Source organism: Adiantum capillus-veneris, chromosome 19, assembly GCF_014529385.1.
Source record: "Adiantum capillus-veneris isolate H3 chromosome 19, ASM1452938v2, whole genome shotgun sequence".
Taxonomy (NCBI): domain Eukaryota; kingdom Viridiplantae; phylum Streptophyta; class Polypodiopsida; order Polypodiales; family Pteridaceae; genus Adiantum; species Adiantum capillus-veneris.
Genome location: NC_140949.1, coordinates 33,973,764 through 33,984,198, shown reverse-complemented (window position 1 = coordinate 33,984,198; position 10,435 = coordinate 33,973,764). Strand labels below are relative to the sequence as shown.

The window sequence follows — 10,435 nt, the reverse complement described above, 5'->3', positions numbered from 1 at the left end:
GCTGGCAAATTATGTTTTGTCCATTGTGGGCATGCTCAAGGTGCTAGCTAGAGGACAGCATTAATTGGCTTGGTGAGAGAAGAAAGGTCCACTGTTGGTAGCTCAATTTGTTGAGAATGATCAAGAAGGCAGGCACCCTGGTGTAACTACTTGCAAGGGAAGAGAAAGGGTCCCTTGGGGTCTGAGTTATTTTTCTCTCTGATGTGCTACCAACATCTATACAGGTTTTCAATGTGGGTCATGTATAAAAGTAGCTATTTGAACTGCATTGTGTGAGAATGTTTATTCACACATGCACACGCACACGCACGCACACGCGCACGCGCACTCGTACATGCCCATGCACTCGCACGCGCACTCGTACATGCCCATGCACTCGCACTCGCACTCTGCTGGGATTATGCGTTTTCCAAACTTTGCGTGAAATTGGCATGTGTAATTGTCTCCATGTTTCCATCTTGATTGTGGACTGCTGATTTTTGCAATGAAGGGGAGGCATGCCATGTGGCAGTGTTGATTTGTTTGTTCTTGGTCCACCAAATTAAGACTGGAGAAGAGATGCTAAGACTGTGTAATATGCTGTATATCTGTAATTTTAATGATTACCTCATGAATTATTTGAGAGTAATTCCAGATCTTATGAGTTGTATTTAGAACATTGGAATTGGTATTATTGTAGCCATGCAATTGGTTAGGGCTGACTTGTCTTGCTTTTAGAGCTTGTCCAAGTTGGATAGGCCTCCTACATATTGTGGATGGTGATAATTTATCCGATTGAGCCATGTTTTTTTCCTGATTTATAGCTCCAAGAGGATACTTGTTTGCAATTGGCTGTGGTAGGTTGCAAGTCAGGAAATCGTTGATGGGCATATGTTTTCAGTATCACACGTGTTGCTTGTTTTTGGCACCGGTCGGTCATGTGAGAATGAGTGAGCTTGTGCAACAATGTGTCTGACTAGTGGTGGATTTTGGTGTTAATAGACAGATTACTTATGCAAAAAACTGTTCTAAGGATTTGAATATGAGGGATCCAAATCTCTACTTGAGAAGAGCGGAAACTAATGCAGGTAGTAGTACGTTGGCTTACATGGTTGTCACCTTTCAACTGAGTATGGAACCACTTGTCGGAATGCAAGTTTCTTGCCACATTGGCTGATCCCACCCAACATCTTTTGCATTGTGGCCTTCTTTTCAGTTGATGATGCATCCATGACCTTCCTTAGTCCTTAGCACCCTACTACCCTTTTTCTACATTGTGCGTTCAATGGCAACATTGAATCTTGTTGAATCATCCTAGCCACCATCCTAGTTGAACTTTTGTGCTAACCGATTGTTTTATTTTACAACTAGACATTACAAGAGATGACTATGTACAATACGCAGAAAGCATGATGTGAGGGAAAATAAATCTCTTATCCTAGCACAAGCATGGTTTCATCAATAATTGCGACACGAGCAGATTGTGTCCAAACTAAAACTACATAACTATTTGAAGTGATCTACAACCATAGCTCCACAAGTCAAGTTGTCTTGTTTGAAAATTGGTCCTTCACTCCGCAAAAATTAAAACTAATGTTTGACACATTTTGAGGAAATATTTAGCATTGTCATTGATATTGTTATTCGAATCGAGCATAAGCTTCTCATGTGATATTGCTCATCTTGCCTTTGCCCATACCTTGTTTGTCTTCTTCATGATCTTCCTTGATCACATCCTCTTCAATTTCTTGAGACAAGGAAAGAAGAGTTTAGAGAGTGACTACTTAAAACACCCTTCCTGAGGGGTGGTGCTTCTTCCATGTATTGTTGCATTGCTATACCAAAGAGGTTAAGGGCACTATAGCATAAGTCTCCACTTTTATGCCAAAGATATCACACCATGATAGAATAAACTTATTTAAATTATTGTTTGAAAAGGTGATGTCTTACTTGCTTTCATCATACAATGTAGAATGTTGGGAGGCCTTCATATGCATAATGCCTTGATGAGTAGGTGAAACGCAAGCACAATAGTCTTGGCCTTGTTTTGGTTGTCCTTAAAACTAGGCCTACCTTACATTTCTCATTGCAAGTTTGTTTTGGTTGTCTGTAAAACTAGGCCTACCTTCCATTCCTCATTGCAAGTCTAGGGAGGAATTTATGAGATTTTGGAGAAGATGAGGCCTCTCTCTCTTGCAAGACCTATGACATCATTATAATAAATCTTCCTTAAAGTTTTAAGAAGTATTTCTCTTCGTGCACTTCACTCTTGAAATAGGTTAATTGAGTGACTATTCCGGTTAATCTCCTTAAACGGGTAGCAAGATCTTCCTCCTCTTCCATTGTAGTTTTAAAGTTGTATTTCTAGGCTCAATTTGTTTCTCTTTGTGGCGCTATCCCCAAAGTTCTTTGCTAATGCTTCCCAAGTAGCATGTGAGTTTGTGCACGCATTTATAAAGTGCACATAGTCATCATGGAGTGATATGATGATGTCCATGGTTGAGGATGGCGTCCTAGTTTGTATTCCTCCATGCTTAGGTTGTGTTTTCATGGTGCCCTAAATATTGCCACCAATTTTTTTGCACAAGGTAGCCTCTAATCTTGGTTTTCCACGTGTGTGACCAAACATAATTAAAGTTCTCAATTCCATTTTCTCCCATAGCACAACTAAAGATTTTCTTAAAGTTAGAGACCCTCCACACACTAGGATCTATCCACTTTAACAAATAACCATCAAGAAATCCTCTCCAAAGAGATAAGAGTATAATTTTTAGTTTTTTTTGTGCTAAACGTGATGTGATATGTGTGTGTTCTATGTAAAAAGTTGAAACAGAGAGGATGTACACACTCTCACTCATCTTTACATGCTCTAACTACAATCAACGCCTCTGGCTATGTCACAACTTGATGACGTGGTAAAGCCACCTATTGGGAAGGCAATAGGTTGAGCCATTGGATTTGAACCCGACATCAAAATATAACCGCCAAAACAATAATGTGGATGCCCATAATTTGCGACAAAAATTACCGTGCAAAACATGATGAAAACTTGTGGAGTGCTTACTTGGCAAGGCGTATGGATTTTGCTAACATGGCATATTTTCTAAACATCCTAATCTTTGACCAATGTTGGGGTTTATGAATGGTAGTCTCTCGAAATGAGACAACCCACCCAACCACTTACATTCCTTCTACTGGGGATTCCTAGAAGATATTGCATTGGGCCATAGCCCTATTGATGCCCACTAGGGGCTTCTTCTCTCACTTTGGGATCTTTTATGTATGGTTGTTTTGTGGTGGATAAGTAGTCTTTTGCTGGCCCCTGTTTCTACTGCAATTCTCTTCTAGAATCTTGCCCTTTATGTTTTTAGTGCTCCATGCATTTCCCTAGTTTGATTCCTTGTATAACTAGTGGTTTTCCCCCTATGGATTTGCACTCTTATTATATCAATGGTGTTTTTCGCTTACAACTTGGTTATCCGTAATGCTTGTCAGCTTTGTAACACCTTTGGGCTCTTTTCTAATCTTGCAATTGATATAAAGGGTTCAAGCCCCACTTTTTTTATCAATCGCACGTGCACGCGCACAGTGTCATTTGCTCGGCTGTGATTGCTTCATCCAACTACATTCTTTCGATGGCCATTGCATGTTTTCTTTAAAGGAACACACACTTTTCTATCATTTTACTTTTGCTAGTAGCTACGTCAGCTAGCTAACCTTGGAACACTTTTCAACATGGTTTATCTTGTGGTCTTCTGGTGTGGGCTACATGAACCAATGGTTCTTTGTGGAATTTTCATTGATCCTTGGGTTTGAAAAATCTCCCATTTCCATAGAGAGTGCTTTCGGGTCGGAGAAAAGATTTGCACATATTTATAGTGCTTTTTTTTGGTATGACTATATGTCTCTGTGTTAAAAATTGTTATATTCGTTGCTTAGATCAATTTTGCAATGTAATGCGTTTTTAGATGGCAATAACATGGAAAGTTTATATTTTATGCATCTTTACAATTGTTTATAATATGTAAGGATCCCTTACACATGCTAGTCTGCCTTTGTATGTTTCAATAATATGGTTGTGGGCATATGCATCAGCTTCAATCGTATCATAGACTTCATACCACTGACAAAAATACGCATGCTATGTCTGAGCTTCTTCATATTGCACACACATTGCCAAATGAGCTATTGCATAGTATAGTGTGCCTTTACCTAACTTGATAGACTTACAAATTCATATAAGTCTTAGAAGTTCATAAAATAAATCTCACACTCTAATATACACAAGAAGTTTTGGACAAATTCTCACAATAATTCTCACATTGTGACTTCAACATCATGAGCTTCTGTGAGGGAGGCGCCACATACCTAGCTAGGTACGATTGGGGGCAGGGGACCGCCGCCGGCCCGGTGGGGGGGCCGGGGTCCCCTGCCCCCAATCGTACCTAGCTAGGTATGCGGTGACTCTCGAGCAGAAGCTCATGATGTTATGCATTGTATGAAAAACAATGGGAAAGACTTCGTTTTCCTACATGAGAAAATTTCTAAATCTTCTTGTGATAACAATGGCCTTTAGGCCCTTAGGGTAACGTTATGTGCCAGCAATTGGCTTCTTATAGCAGTAATCACGAGCTTTCGATTTATGAAAGTTTCTTTCACCTAACCTCTTGTTTTGCTGCATGGTAAATGCCTCTCAACATACAAAATAAGTGATTTTTTTCATTACAAATGAGAGTATGAGCGCTCAAATATATTGACGTATAGGTCATGATATTGCAACTTGGTCCAAATGTTCATGATGAACATATGTTTAATACAACATCGAGCTATCATTCAAGAATTTGAATTAAGGTTCTTCTTGATTTTGCACAGTGTGTAAAAGTAACGTAATTTTTGTCACCAACCACATGGCTTAAGTTATCTTACGGTGCTAACCAATTTGATAAAATGATCTCACTTAAAATACTCTTTTCTTGCCCTGATCATACATGGTTGCAAGCTAGGTTTTAGTGTCTTTTGCTTATCAAATAGACATGAATGTGGGGATAACAGGGATATGGATGACATGTGTCGAGTCTGTCCCATACTTGTATTCCATGCACAAACAAAAATGTTGATGATTTTTTTGTTTGCATGATAGTTGCAGGTAAGGACTTCGATTTCTTTTACCTCTAGGTTCGGTGGCTGTTCAAACTCTTTTTACAAAAACCAGTGGCTATAGTTACAGTACCTCTTTCATTTTTTAATATGTAGTCAACATGGTATGTTACAATCATGTGTACAAATATTTAACAAAATATATTTGTTCCCACTTATACTAGCCTCTGTCGATTCTCTTTTTGAATCTTTTAGTTCAAGTTGTGGATAATGTATTTAAATTAACACTCCACACACACACACACTCTCTCTCTCTCTCTCTCTCCCCCCGCTCCCTCTTCCTCTAATTTATCACAACAGCACAAAGTAGGATAGTGGCTCTATGGAGTGACTATGGATATGTCCACACTTGGCTAATTGTCTATTGACCAAATGGCTTGTAAATAGATTCAAGGTATTAGGAAGTCCTAACTAGAATTGAACCGATTAAGGTGGAAAGTAAAGCCAAGCATTCGTGGTCTAGAGAGAAAACCATAGCTTTGTTATACAGAAGAGAGTGCCTTAGAGGTTCCTTACATATGAGTGGAGGAGGTACATTGGCTAACACACTAAATGATGCAAGCTTGCAAAACTTGCCCCCACAAGTCTAGAAATGCTCATTCGACTCTAGTACATGCTATGCAAGATACACTCTAGAATACATGACTAACAATGCATACTCATGGATAAATACTAGAAATGGGAATTTACACAAAAAGGAGGCATAGGCCATAGGCCATCCCCAAGACATACATTGCTATTCCCAAAATATAATTTGCGTTAGAACTTCCCCTACATTCTATAGAGTATCAAAGACACACTATAGTATATCAAAAGGAGGCTTAAGGCTCTAGATAGTTTATGACTAGGATTTGGGAAAAACTACAATCTAGAAGGCTTTAAGGTGTAGGGAATGGTCTTTCAGTGACCATTCCCCGAAATAATTGTGACCGTATGGCAAGCAGCAAGGAGGCCGCGAGCCAGGGCAAGAGCTATTATTTTGTGGGAATGGTCACTGAAGGACCATTCCTGGCCATCAAGGGTCGTGGAAGAGGGGGCCCAACACTTGCAGTACCTACAGGAACCAGGACCACTGTGCCGATCTGTCCACTGTCACTGTTTTGCCCGTACAACAGAAATTGCTTGACAATGCTAACCTGCACAACCTGCATGGATTCGAGGGGCTGAGGTGGCGACTGTTGAGCGATAGATTGGAAGCCTGATTACGCATGCTGAGTTGTCAAGTTGTGAACTTTTGGATGCCGAGCTGTTCAATTTAGATTGGATGCAGCCTAACAATATTTCGACAACTGAGGTGTCACTCATCGGATGGCTCTACCTCCTCATTCTGTGCAAAAATGGCAACTGAATGGAGGGCTATGATCAACGGCCCCCCTCCCACAACCTTGACGGTGAGCTTAACCTTTCAGAATATATGCATTCTATTATGATCAGATAGCCTTTTATGTCTTGCAACCATCACTTTAACTCTTGGATCGCATGAAATTTGACATTTAACCTTTGTGGACCTGCATCTTCTACACGAGGGAACCTTTTGAACATTAATGAACCATTTACACTAAGATAATCTTGGTTCAAAGGAAGGTACAGTAAACCTAAATCTACTTCCCCTAGTGCTCACCCAATTGAGAGGAACTTATTTTGAGACATAGAGATATGCTTTGGAGGATGGGTATGAGAATTCTAAACTCTAGTTGAACTCTATGATGTTGACCTTGCAAGAACCAACCTCTTGGGCATTGTATACCACCATTTAAACTCTTGAATCATTTGGATCTTTAATCCTACACTTTTGTGAGCTTGTAAGCTCCAGCAAATAAAATTTTTGAAGACTTATTTACCCTCAACACAAGGCTATCTTCTTTTGCATCAAGGAATATGGTTAACCTAAACCTATTTTGCCCTACCTCACCACTTTTAAGCCTCAATTATAAGAAGGCATGTGAAATCATCTTAACATCAACAAAATATTGGAATATATCCCTTTTTGTCTTCTAAATCCAAGTTGCCAACCCCTTTTCTTAAGCTTTCTTATCTTTTCAATAAAATAATTGGTAACATTGTATTCACAAAGGCATGGTTTCCAAGAAGAAACAAACAAGATTGTTATTTGAAAAAAAAATCATATACTAAACAAGAACTTTTAAATTTGGAAAAACAACTAAGATTAGATACATAGTGGCATTAGTATCCTTTGTATGCACACAACTATTATCTTACAAGGTGAAAGACACGGATGATGTGAGACACATCATCCCTCCCCCCTCTCCCTCCACAAAAGAAAACCTAAATATTTAAGCTGGCTTCTCCCTTATTTTGAACTTTGGGCGGATAAACTTATATGCTTATATGTAGCCTTGTAAGAATCAACCCTCCCTTGCACTTACATGATACAATAAGTTTGTCATGGTCGATCCCTTGGCACCGCATTCACCTTAATCCTCAACCTCATGCATGATGACTTTGACATATGACTTACACACCACAAACATCCTTTGAAGAATCACCCTTGAAAAAGAAGCTTTGCACCACAAAATCCAATAACCAACCGACTTTTTCCTCATACCTAACATTGATGTCTTCTTTTTACCTTCTAATTCCTTTTGTTGAACTTACTCCACACAAGCTACTATCACTAGAATGCTTCCAAACTACCTTTCCATCCACTTGTACTTTATACAAGTTAAAAAGTTCTAACAATCATAATAGTGTAACAAAATAAGGATAAAGCCCAAAGTATTGCTTTATTTATCAAAAGTTGCTTTACTTTGGAACAACCCAAGTAGCAAAGGATGACATATAATGCTAGAAAAATCATACTTAGAATATTAAAATATCACTTTAAAAAAAAGTACAGATGATTAACAAGGTGAAGGCTCACTTTAGCTTTTTTAAAACAAAAAGTTGAAAAGAAAGATCTAAAAGTTGAAAAGAAAATCATGAGGCTTTTCAACAAAGGACCTGGTGAACAAAAAGTTGAGGAGGTGGTCAAATGAAAGGGATCCATTTACAATTTTTAAAAAGGCATTCAAAAACTTATATGCCTTTGTCCTTGTCGTGCCAAAGACGTCAGCACCCAAAGCATGTCAACACTTTTCAACAAGTTCCAAGCTAAAAATTCTCATTCTCTTCCTACTATACCTACTAATATTGCCGGCGGCAGTGTTCGGAAATTTTCTCAATTGAAAAAGGCTCATTTTCCTATTACTAAAGTTTCCAAGAGGCATATAGAAATTTCAACCAGCTTCTATCCTTTTACTTTGGTTAAGAGTAGAACTTTTCCCTTTGTATGCTTTTTTATCAGGCATATTTCCCTCTTCAACAATGCAACAAGATTGTTTTTAGCATAAGAGTGTTACAAGTCTAAGGCCATTCACTATCGAGTCACTTGACTTTACATCTAGAAACTATTTGAACAAATTATTGACAAAATTTAAAGGCTCCAACACTCTTAATACAATGAGATCAAGATATAAATCATCCATTAGAGGTGGGTATGTAAGATCCACAGAAAGAGATGATAGAAAAAAGATATTTTTATTCAAGTGAAGGCAAACATCATTGTGACAACAAAAAGAGCCCCAACAAAACATTGGAGCCAAAAAACGGCCTCAAAGCTATAAAGTCACACTAAGAAATATGGAGCAAGAGGGTTCATAATTCATGTGTCAAGGCTACAATGTGCTAGTGGGTGCTAGCTCCATCCGCAAGTTCATACATCAAATTTTTCCATTCCATGGGGAGAGCAAAAAGATGGCGATGTGCAAAAAACTGCCTGAAAGCAATAGAGTCATACTGAGAATCATGGAGCAAGAGGGTAGATAATTAGTTGCAAGCTAGAAGCAAAAGGAAGCATTAGCTAACTCCATCCCCAAGTTCATACATCAATTTTTTCCATTCCATGAGGAGCAAAAAGATGGCGATTTGCAAGATTTTTCCACAACTCCATTGCATGAGAGAAATCCGTCACATCATCACCTTCAATAGAATTGGGTAATAGTGCATCCAAACTCTCTATTTCCATTCTATTGCGCCACTTTCTCTTGATCTTTGTTCGACTACTAAAGCCACGCTCACATACAGTAGTGCTACAACATTGAACCAAGGCAATTTGAGCAATCTTCAACACATTTGGATACATATCTTTCCAACTGTCATTGTTCTCAAGCAAAGAAGCAACTTCACAAAGGCCCATTTTGGCAAAATCAATTGTAGCTTGACGTTTAAATTTTCTAAATTCATCTTTAAACGCATTTCTATCAATAAGAGGAGTAAACCTCTTCCCCTTTACAAGCTTCTCTTCCCCATAGAAAGATGCAATTTCAGAGCATTCCATAATTCCAAAATCCTTTAGCAACTTCTCATGCATTGGATGTTATGCAGGAGCCAAATTTTTTGTACATCTCATGATAGAATTATCCACAAATCTTTTCTCTAAGCATTCACACACTTTTGAGCATATTTGGATTGAAATTCCAATGCGCGCACCAAATCACCTCCCTCAACATCACGGACAATTTTTTGACTGAAAAACATATCACCTCGCAATAAAGAACGCAAGGCATGCAAAAATCCATTTTCTGATCCATAATATGGCATGATAGGATAGTCTCCCACACCTCTTTGAGATGCATTGAGGTCAACATTCCGTTCCTCTAGATATTCATCTCTAATGCATAATATAGTGCTTTGGACAATCCCATGTATTGCAGTGACATCAACATAGTCCTTTTGGAAATGTCTACTCAAGTCACTAATCTTTCCTAGAATGTCAGCAAGAAAATTCAAAGCATATATACATTCAAAGTTACTTAGCATGCCATACAAATCTTGCCTTTCCTGTGATAGGATGACGAGCAAAGCACCAAAGATCTACATATCTTGGCCACACAAGCATGTCTACTTAACCATCGGATCTCAAAAATCCGTTGCATCTTCACTACCTCACAGTCAAGCTCCTCTTGAATTTCTTTCAAATCCTCCATTCTATTAGAACTACTTGCAAAGTGATTGGCAATTCCATTTATTAATTGGTCAATTTGCTGCTTAGCATAAAGGACTTTCTTTGAAGTATCTGAAGTAGCTAGGTTTGTGCGGTACGCAACACAATGAATAGCAGTCAACCTAGGGGTAAATATCTTCAAGAGGGTTGCTACACCTTTCTTGCGGCCTACCATGGTTGAGCACCCATCTGAACCAAAGGCAATTAACCTACTAGTGTCTATTTTGGCATTTGTTATCTCATGCATAAGAACATCATAAATGCCTTTAGCAGTTCTATCATGTGTACGCACCATTC

The 10,435-nt window shown here is 38.7% G+C and overlaps 1 pseudogene; it reads right to left on the bottom strand.

Annotated features, from left to right (window-relative positions):
- Positions 1–9,150: 9,150 nt before the first annotated feature.
- Positions 9,151–10,121, bottom strand: LOC147433807 (uncharacterized; annotated as a pseudogene).
- Between the last annotated feature and the right edge of the window lie 314 nt (positions 10,122–10,435).